An 11,295-nucleotide genomic window follows, 5' to 3' on the forward strand; every position below is an offset into this window, starting at 1 on the left:
TGCTGATGACCTTTATCCCCTAGACTTTTCTCAAGATGATAAGTGTTGAAATGTGAGGACAGCATGGCTCATGCCCACCCAGTCATCTGGGTGGGGCTGTGACTATGACAGATCCAGGAATACTGTAGGCAAATATGACTAGGGCAGGTCTGGATATAGGCAAGGAGTGGGAAGCCTCTTGGGCACTGGGACAAAGTTCAGCAGAGCAAGCATTCAACATAAGGGGACCCAGAGGAAGGGAGGAAGGCTTCCTCCCCCAACAGGGCCAGGGCTCCAGAAAAGGACATCAGTGAACAGAAGCAGCAGAGGGCATGAGACAGAATTCCAGTTCCCAAAACTCAGGCAAGAAACTAAGGCAAGATGCCAGGAAAAGGTTGGAGAAGAGCCCTGTTACTGGAACTGAGGTGCCAGGAATGAACTTGATCCAAAAGGACAGGAATCAGAACGTGGAACCAGAGAAGATGTCAGGCCAGCAACAAGGTGATGGATGAGGATCTAATAAAATACCTACTCAGGGCCATTGCCTGCCTACCCTTGCAGTGGTCTGAGGCAAGGCTGGACCCATAGGCTGGCAGTAAGTGGGTCCCACTGAAGGAAAAGAAAAGTTGTTCAGTGGGCTCATCAAAACTGTGATCTTTACTTGTTTTTCAGTTCTCTTTCTCTCTCTGCGCACTCACTCATAGGTGTATTCATGCACAGGTATGCAAGCATATACAAACAAGTTATTTAAAAGGCCTCATGACACTTAGGAGGACCGCTCTGAGTAGGAAAAAACTGTACTTTTATTGAGTCTCACTGATTGCTCCCCACGGTTTCTTATTCTCTCACGTCAGAGATCCCTGAAGTGAGAGAATAAGAAACTTCAGATCCTCAGAGATCTGGTGTTAGAGATAACACCAGAAGTAGGTAAACGCCCCAAAGTCAATCGCCTGTAGGATGCAGGTAGGTCATGTAAGAGGGTAAAGTAAGCCCCAGGAGATAACAAGGTGGCAGAGGCTGTGATGAGCTGGATAACACAGCTCAAAGGGGACATTGACAATCAGCTCGAGCTGCCAACCCAGTGCTGTCAGAGTTCTTTACTTGGGAAAAAAATGAAAGAAAAAAAAGGAAGGAGGAAGTGAAAGAGGGAGAGAAGGAGGAGGGGGAGAAACAGGGGAAGGAAGGAAAAAGAAAAAAAAGAACGAGATGTCTAGAATTTTTATAACGTGTGCAGGTTAAGCAAAACCTGGCTGTGGGCCAGCTTGCTCCACAGCCCAGTGAGCTGCAGTTTTTGCTTTGAGCTATTTCTTTCCCTGTGAAATTATGTTTGGGTCCTGGGTCATCAGAATGGAGGAAGACTTGTGCCCACAATAGACCTACAGGGGCCACGGACCTCTAAGGAAAGGGCTGAGGCAGAAGAGACAGGTAAGGAAGCTGGTCTACTTTTGTCCCTTGTATTTTTTTTTATATTTATATATGTATGCTTTTATTTTTTTTTTTCCATTTATTTTTATTAGTTGGAGGCTAATTACTTTATAATATTGCAGTGGTTTTTGCCATACATTGACATGAATCAGCCATGGATTTACATGTATTTCCCATCCTGATCCCCCCTCCCGCCACCCTCCCCACCCCATCCCTCTGGGTCTTCCTAGTGCACCAGCCCTGAGCACTTGTCTCATGCATCCAACCTGGGCTGGTGATCTGTTTCACCCTTGATAGTATACATGTTTTGATGCTATTCTCTCAAAATATCCCACCCTCGCCTTCTCCCACAGAGTCCAAAAGTCTGTTCTGTACATCTGTGTCTCTTTTTCTGTTTTGCCTATAGGGTTATTGTTACCATCTTTCTAAATTCCATATACATGCGTTAGTATACTGTATTGGTCTTTATCTTTCTGGCTTGCTTCACTCTGTATAATGGGCTCCAGTTTCATCCATCTCATTAGAACTGATTCAAATGAATTCTTTTTAATGGCTGAGTAATATTCCATTGTGTATATGTACCACAGCTTCCTTATCCATTCATCTGCTGATGGGCATCTAGGTTGCTTCCATGTCCTGGCTATTATAAACAGTGCTGCGATGAACATTGGGATGCACGTGTCTCTTTCAGATCTGGTTTCCTTGGTGTGTATGCCCAGAAGTGGGATTGCTGGGTCATATGGCAGTTCTATTTCCAGTTTTTTAAGGAATCTCCACACTGTTCTCCATAGCAGCTGTACTAGTTTGCATTCCCACCAATAGTGTAAGAGGGTTCCCTTTTCTCCACATTCTCTCCAGCATTTATTGCTTGTAGACTTTTGGATAGCAGCCATCCTGACTGGCAAGTAATGGTATCTCACTGCGGTTTTGATTTGCATTTCTCTGATAATGGGTGATGTTGAGCATCTTTTCATGTGTTTGTTAGCCATCTGTATGTCTTCTTTGGAGAAACGTCTGTTTAGTTCTTTGGCCCATTTTTTGATTGGGTCATTTATTTTTCTGGAATTGAGCTGCAGGAGTTGCTTGTATATTTTTGAGATTAACCCTTTGTCTGTTGCTTCATTTGCTATTATTTTCTCCCATTCTGAAGGCTGTCTTTTCACCTTGCTTATAGTTTCCTTTGTTGTGAAAAAGCTTTTAAGTTTCATTAGGTCCCATTTGTTTAGTTTTGCTTTTATTTCCAATATTCTGGGAGGTGGGTCATAGAGGATCCTGCAGTGATTTATGTTGGAGAGGGTTTTGCCTATGTTCTCCTACAGGAGTTTTATAGTTTCTGGTCTTATATTTAGATCTTTAATCCATTTTGAGTTTATTTTTGTGTATGGTGTTAGAAATATCCAAATTTCCTTATGAAACATTTTCATATTCCAGTAATGCTTGATGCTTTCAGAACTTTCTGTTTTTTAAAGGAAGCTCATATAACCCATTCAGACTAAAGGCTGACAGAAACAGAGGAAAACAGAACAAAAGAGCCTGGGAGAGATCTGTCTTCCACCTTCTGGAGGCTTTTCAGTTTTGTGGGCCTAGAAGTGATATAAATCACGCCTCTTTCTGTAGCAGTAGTCCCTCATCATGAGTGCCTCCAAATGACCCAGGTGTCACTGCGGAAGAGAGGCGCTCTCCTGTGCAGCACCTCGGGGGGCCAGTCCTCACCCCTACTCCTCAGCCAGCTCCACATATCATTAACCAGGATAGAAGACGGCCATGTTTACAATCGTGGGCCTCCCATATTCTCATTAAAGGGCACAGGGAAGTTACTTCCCAGAAGACTCCTAAGGTCACTTCCAATTGAAGAGGTTAGTAGAAATACTACTCCCCATTCTGGATCAAAACCAGGGGCCAGCCATTGTCGTCCAGAGCCTCTGGCACATGGGTCCTCCCCTGACCAGTAGCGTCCAAGCAGGAGGCCCTGCTGCCTTCCCTTCAGAGTTTCAGTTTTTCCCTGAAGCAGGCTGGTTTTCTCTCCATTCCTTAGTAACTCTGTGATCATCAGCAAATTACTCAACCTCCCTGAATTCCCAACACCCTTCTCTGTGAAATGTCTACCCTCATAGTGTTGTGTGGAGACTAACCTGAAGTCTTGCAGGCCAAGTGCACACCACAGGGACCAGGCACCAAGTTGGGGGTGGGGACATTAGTTGCTGGTTCCCTCTTTCCACCTTTTCCCCTAACTTCTCAGAACATGAAGAAAGTGATTGACCAGGAGTGGTATAGTTCAAGAGCTAAATCCTGAGAAAATTCTAAAAGGACTTCCTCCAATAATATACATGGTCCATGGAGGTGTGAGCCTTTACCACCCCTTTAACAGCAGAGTCTCTCTGGAGTTTCCATCTCTCAGACTTGTCCACACTGAGCCTCCAGAAATTCATTAGTTACCCTGCTTATTTAACTTACATACAGAGTACTTCATGAGAAATACTGGGCTGGATGAAGCACAAGCTGGAGTCAAGATTGCCAAGAGAAATGTCAATAACCTCAGATATGCAGATGACACCACCCCAAAGAGCCTCTGGATGAAAGTGAAAGAGGAGAATAAAAAAGTTGGCTTAAAGCTCAACATTTAGAAAACTAAGATCATGGCATCCAGCCCTATCACTTCATGGCAAGTAGATGGGGAAACAGTGGAAACAGTGACAGACTTTATTTTGGGGGGCTCCAAAATCACTGCAGATGGTGATTGCAGCCATGAAATTAAAAGACGCTTACTCCTTGGAAGAAAAGTTATGGCCAACATAGACAACATATTAAAAAGCAGAGACATTACTTTGTCAACAAAGGTCCATCTAGTCAAGGCTATGGTTTTTCCAGTAGTCATGTATGCATGTGAGAGTTGGACTATAAAGAAAGCTGAGCACCGAAGAATTGATGCTTTTGAACTGTGGTGTTGGAGAAGACTCTTGAAAGTCCCTTGGACTGCAAGGAGATCCAACCAGTCCATCCTAAAGGAGATCAGTCCTGGGTGTTCACTGGAAGGACTGATGCTGAAGCTGAAACTCCAATACTTTGGCCACCTTATAGGAAGAACTGACTCATTGGAAAAGACCCTGATGCTGGGAAAGATTGAGGGCAGGAGAAGGGGACGACAGAGGATGATGGTTGGATGGCATCACCGACTCAATGGACATGAGTTTGGGTAAACTCCAGGAGTTGGTGATGGACAGGGAGGCCTGGCGTGCTGCGGTCCATGGGGTCGCAAAGAGTCAGACACAACTGAGCGACTGAACTAAACTGAACTGACAACTTAGGTTTTCCTATTCTGTTACTGGTTCTCGCCGAGGTGGGTTTCTGCTCTGGAAGTTAGGATTCTCTGCATTCACCTCTCTCGCTTGGGGAGTAGTCATTTGTCCTGTGACTTCATTTCTCTGACACATAGAAGAGGAGTTGATTTTTCAGGTCAACTTTTTACTTACTGTCAGAACAGAGAGATGATTTCTAAGCTCCTTATGTGTTGGATCAGAAAGAAACCTGAAGTTTCCAGATTTCTTTTTTTGAAAAGGTTAAGCCTGGGCCCCACCAAGGTTCTGACTTAATTAGTCTAGGATGGGCCCCAGATGATTCTAACAGAGCTAGTTTCAAGAACTAATGATATGTGCTATATATAGTTTATTGCTAGAGAAGAAAAGTGAGTGAGTGAAAGTCACTCAGTCATCTCCAACTCTTTGCGACCCCATGGACTGTAGTCCATGGAATTCCCCAGGCCAGAATACTGGAGTGGGTAGCCGTTCCCTTCTCCAGGGGATTTTCCCAACCCAGGAATCAAACCCAGGTCTCCCACATTGCAGGTGGATTCTTTACCAGCTGAACCACCAGGGAAGCCCAAAAATACTTGAGTGGGTAGCCTATCCCTTCTCCAGCAGATCTTCCCAACCCAGGGATCGAACCAGGGTCTCCCACATTGCAGGCGGATTCATTGCAGTTGAGTCACCAGGAAGCCCAAAGAAGAGAAGAAGATAATAATGAGAATGAGCACAGAGGGCTTTTTCTTCTGGTCACCCTATTTTAATTTCCCTTATTCTCCCTAATTTCCAACCTCTTAATCTACCATACTTTCATTCCCGATCATTATCACCTTTTAGTGTGCCATATCATTTTTGTATTTTATTGTTTATTCATTTGACCATGCTGAATCTTAGTTGTAACACGCAAGATCTAGTTCCCTAACCAGGGATTGAACCCTGTATAGAGTTCAGAGTCTTAACCACTGGACCACCAGGGAAATCCCTCTATACCTATATTAAAGCTTAATTCTGTCTTCCACCTCTCTAATTCTCTGTGAGGACAGAGATCTTGGTTTGTTCACTGTAGTGTTTCTTGTTCTTTAATCACTGAAGATGGCAAAACACTGTTCTTGCCTTGACTCATGGGGCATAATCACCTACTTCCTGAACTTGTGGCCACTGAGGCTTTATCATGAAAGAAACACAAAGCTATCATACTTCAGTCGCTGTCATTTGGGCTTTATTAAAAGAGTTACTAAGTAAAATCCTACTTGATTATCTCAATTTTACAAAATCACAAAAACAGAATCCCACCTAATACTCCAGAAGAGGAGAGAATTTTCAGGAGAGAAAGAGAATGAAAGTCTCTGGATTGATAGTTCTCCCTGCTGGAGTGCATCCCTCTTGGAGACAAGAAATCACTTTAGGATTCTTGTGTTAAGCTTTCACAGGCTTCTATTAGGGATAAACATAGTGATAGGCACACACTAATCTTTAAAAACAACAAAAATAAGTATGATTAACATCTAATCCTGTTAATGTTTCTCTAGAGCCTCTGAAAATCCAATCCCCCTGTTTTATTCCATTTACTTCCCTCTATTTGTTATCAGCCTTTCTTAAGCTAAGCAAACAGTCCATAAAGCAATTAAATCATGACTCCAGTGAAAAACACTGTGGAAGAAATGAGACATTGTGACACTTTTTCCCCTTGATATTTCTATTTCCTGCAATAGGAGAAGAGAGAAGGAGCATAACAGATTTGCTGCAAGCCTGTCATGAGCTAGGTGATTAACAATAGCAGCAACTGATATTAGGTGCCTACTATATGTCAGGCACTGTGCTGGCTGTGTTGGCAACCCTGAGAGCCCAAAGGGAAAGTTGGATTTCCCAACATTTCCTCTGGAGGGATGTTCTGCTGCACTTTATCCAAAGCATCTTGAAACCCCACTGTCCTAAAGTGGAGGCAAGTTGGCAATGAGAAGAAGCTGCCCTTGGAGTGAGCCCCATGATTTACCAGTTTCCCAGGCTGCAGAAGTGACCCTTCAAAAATCAATTATAGTGAATTTAAGAAGCATCTGCTATGCACCTATAACATGTCAGAGACCATACCAGGCTCCAGGGAAACAGGCATAAAAGCCACCTGAATACAGCACGTGGGGTAGAGTTGTTGCCTTAAGTGTGTGCAAGTTAACACCAAAGAAAGTTTCATCTGCAAACAAATTTCAGAGGAAGCTGGGCTGGGAGGGATGACAGACTGAGAGTCCAGGAGCCTGACTCTACTACTACTTGGTTATTCCACAGGCCAGGGGAAGTGAGGGACCTGACATCTGCTTCTCTTATAGGCAAATGTCTTGAAACATTTGAGAGACACCAGAAAGCACCCTAATCTGCTTCCCTACCTCCCACATGACACCTGCTGTCACACCTTTCAATTGTATACTTTTCGGGCCTCAGCATTCATTGAGAGACCCATATTAACACGACAGAGCCCTTTGGGGGCAGAGTTCAGTTCAGTCGCTCAGTCGTGTCCAACTCTTTGCGACCCCATGAATCACAGCACACCAGGCCTCCCTGTGTCCATCACCAACTCCCGGAGTTTACTCAAACTTATGTCCATCGAGTCGGTGATGCCACCCAGACATCTCATCCTCTGTCATCCCCTTCTCCTCCTGCCCCCAATCCCTCCCAGCATCAGGGTCTTTTCCAACGAGTCAACTCTTCGCATGAGGTGGCCAAAGTATTGGAGTTTCAGCTTCAGCATCAGTCCTTCCAATGAACACCCAGGACTGATCTCCTTTAGAATAGACTGGTTGGATCTCCTTGCAGTCCAAGGGACTCTCAAGAGTCTTCTCCAACACCACAGTTCAAAAGCATCAATTTTTCAGCGCTCAACTTTCTTCACAGTCCAGCTCTCACATCCATACATGACCACTGGAAAAACCATAGCTTTGACCAGATGGACCTTTGTTGACAAAGTAATGTCTCTGCTTTTTAATATGCTGTCTAGTTTGGTCATAACTTTCCTTCCAAGGAGTAAGTGTCTTTTAATTTCATGGCTGCAATCACTATCTGCAGTGATTTTGGAGCTCAGAAAAATAAAGTCAGCCACTGTTTCCACTGTTTCCCCATCTATTTGCCATGAGGTGATAGGGCTTGATGCCATGATTTTAGTTTTCTGAATGTTGAGCTTTAAGCCAACTTTTTCACTCTCCTTTTTCACTTTCATCAAAAGGCTTTTTAGTTCTTCTTCACTTTCTCCCATAAGAGTGGTGTCATCTTCATATCTGAGGTTATTGATATTTCTCCTAGCAATCTTGATTCAAGCTTGTGCTTCATCCAGCCCAGCATTTCTCATGATGTACTCTGCATATAAGTTAAATAAGCAGGGTGATAATATACAGCCTTGATGTACTTCTTTTTCCTATTTGGAACCAGTCTGTTGTTCCATGTCCAGTTCTAAGTGTTGCTTCCTGACCTGCATATAGGTTTCTCAAGAGGCAGGTCAGGTAGTCTGGTATTCCCATCTCTTTCAGAATTTTCCACAGTTTATTGTGATCCACACAGTCAAAGGCTTTGGCATAGTCAATCAAGCAGAAATAGATGTTTTTCTGGAACTCTCTTGCTTTTTTGATGATCCAGCAGATATTGGCAATTTGATTTCTGGTTCCTCTGCCTTTTCTAAAACCAGCTTGAACATCTGGAAGTTCACAGTTCACATATTGCTGAAGCCTGGCTTGGAGAATTTTGAGCATTACTTTACTAGTGTGTGAGATGAGTGCAATTGTGCGGTAGTTTGAGAATTCCTTGGGATTGCCTTTCTTTGGGATTGGAATGAAAAGTGACCTTTTCCAGTCCTGTGGCCACTGCTGAGTTTTCCAAATTTGCTGGCATATTGAGTGCAGCACTTTCACAGCATCATCTTTCAGGATTTGAAATAGCTCAACTAGAATTCCATCACCTCCACTAGCTTTGTTCATAGTGATGCTTTCTAAGGCCCACTTGACTTCACATTCCAGGATTTCTGGCTCTAGGTGAGTGATCACACCATCATGAAGATCTTTTTCTAACCATTCTTCTGTGTATTCTTGCCACCTCTTCTTAATATCTTCTGCTTCTGTTAGGTCCATACCATCTCCGTCCTTTATTGAACTCATCTTTAAATGAAATGTTCCCTTGGTATCTCTGATTTTCTTGAAGAGATCTCTAGTCTTTCCCATTCTGTTGTTTTCCTCTATTTCTTTGCATTGATCACTGAGGAAGGCTTTCTTATCTCTCCTGGCTATTCTTTGGAATTCTGCATTCAAATGGGAATATCTTTCCTTTTCACCTTTGCTTTTCGCTTCTCTTCTTTTCACAGCAATTTGTAAGGCCTCCTCATACAATCATTTTGCCTTTTTGTATTTCTTTTCCATGGGGATGGTCTTGATCCCTGTCTCCTGTACAATGTCATGAACCTCTGTCCATAGTTCATCAGGCACTCTATCAGATATAGTCCCTTAAATCTATTTCTCACTTCCACTGTATAGTCATAAGGGATTTGATTTAGGTCATACGTGAATGGTCTAGTGGTTTTCCCTACTTTCTTCAATTTAAGTCTGAATTTGGCAGTAAGGAGTTCATGATCTAAGCCACAGTCAGCTCCCGGTCTTGTTTTTACTGACTGTATAGAGCTTCTCCATCTTTGGCTGCAAAGAATATAATCAATCTGATTTCAGTGTTGACCATCTGGCGATGCCCACGTATAGAGTCTTCTCTTGTGTTGTTGGAAGAGGGTGTTTGCTATGACCAGTGCGTTCTCGTGACAAAACTCTTAGCCTTTGCCCTGCTTCACTCCATACTCCAAGGCCAAATTTGCCTGTTACTCCAGGTGTTTCTTGACTTCCAGGATCAACCAAACACAACAAATTCTACCAAACCACCTATTCAGTGCCAAACACAATGAACAAGAAAAAAACCTCAAACTTCTAGATGTTTATATATTAAAGAGAGGCTTATAATGAGATAATTCTAACTTACTGGTGACATATTACACTCATAGAAGCATTTACTTCTCCATCCAGTAAAAATATATCAAAATTTAATTTGTCCCAGGCACTGTACTAAGTGTCAGAGATGGAATATAATGGTGAATATGACAGCAGTACTGCTATCACGGAGCTTATGTTATCATCATCATGAAGAAGAAAGTTTTTTTAATGTGAAAAAAATTTGATAATCTCAGATAACATTCAGATGGTGCTATGGTGTCCTCAAAAATAATGACAGTTATGAACAACTTTGGATAAGGGGAAGGCCCATCAAAGTACAGACACTGTAGCTGAGAATTAAATGATGAAAGGGAACTAGATCCAGGTAGAGGGGCAAACAAGAGCCACAACCTCCAGGAGGCAAAGGTCTCAGCATTCTTGAGGAACAGAGATAAGGCCAGTATGGGAGGAGTTGAGCCTGCCAGGTAAGAAAGCAAAGCAATGAGCACAATAATATAGATGCCGCCAGCTCACATAAGGCCCTGCATATGGTGGCAACAGTTGGGTTTTATCCTAACTGCCATGGAAAATCACTGAAGGATTTTCATCAGGGAAGTGACCCAATGTGATCCATGTTTTTTCAAGATCACTTTGTGGATAAAAGATTATTGGAGCATGAGGACGAAAGCACAGTAGCCAATTTCAAGGCTCACGTTTCAGTCCACACAAGAAATGATGATGGTCAGAGCATAGTAGACACAAATAGCTGTGAACAGATTTAGAATTTATTTTGGTGTGAGAACCTACTGGACTTGTTAATAGATTGGATATGGGGGTATGGGGGAAAAAAGCAAAAGATGGATAATTTGTAGGCAATTAGGTGGATAAATTTCAGAACATGAATATCTGCCTGTTTATGATGATACTAGTCATGGCTCTTGAAAAGAACACTACAGGGAAAGAGAAAAGAGTGACTTGCTTGAGGATTAATTTGGGGACACTCGGTGGTTAGCATTTGAGCAGAGGAGGAGCTAGCTGGCAAAGGACAGTGTGGAGGAACAACCAGTGGGGAGGAAGAGCAGGTGAGTGTGAGCCTGAGGGTGCTAAAGAAGACAGGGGCATGGGCAAAAGAATAGTTATCTGAATCAGCTGTGGTGTAAGCTTGATGAAGACAGAGAAGGACCATTGGATTTGGTTGCTCTGAAGGTCATGGGTAATTTTGACCTCCTAGGCTTAACGAAGGAATGGATGAAAAGCCCCGAGACACATCCTCACAGTGACCACCCAGCCTACCTGAACTCCTATAGCTGAGGATTAGATGATGAAAAGGATGATGAAAAGCCATCTTTGGCTGTCCAGAAAAACCACACTCTATGGACTTGCAGAACTGGGTTTGCACCTTGGCTCATCCACTTACTACCCATACTTCGCAATCCTTTCTGAGCATTAGTTGCATCTTCTATAAAATGGGAATAATTGCATCTATGGCAATGTCATGTGTGTTTCGGGGTGTCACATGTAAAATTATTTGGCTCTAGAAAGTGGTAGGTGCTCAAGAGGTGGTAATGATTATTCTTAACATAATTTTCTCTCTTATGTTGCTTGTTTAGTGCATTCTAGGCAGGCAAGCTCCCCTCATCTCTGTG

The 11,295-nt window shown here is 43.0% G+C and overlaps 1 long non-coding RNA gene across 1 annotated transcript in view; it reads left to right on the top strand.

Annotated features, from left to right (window-relative positions):
• The first annotated feature begins 1,085 nt into the window (after positions 1-1,085).
• LOC133069366 (uncharacterized) overlaps positions 1,086-11,295 on the top strand; it is a 37,305-nt gene continuing 27,095 nt past the window's right edge. Inside the window, exon 1 of the long non-coding RNA XR_009695842.1 lies at positions 1,086-1,404. This is a non-coding gene — a long non-coding RNA (uncharacterized LOC133069366). The remainder of the gene's footprint in view (positions 1,405-11,295) is intronic.

This window comes from Dama dama, chromosome 14 (assembly GCF_033118175.1).
Source record: "Dama dama isolate Ldn47 chromosome 14, ASM3311817v1, whole genome shotgun sequence".
Classification (NCBI taxonomy): domain Eukaryota; kingdom Metazoa; phylum Chordata; class Mammalia; order Artiodactyla; family Cervidae; genus Dama; species Dama dama.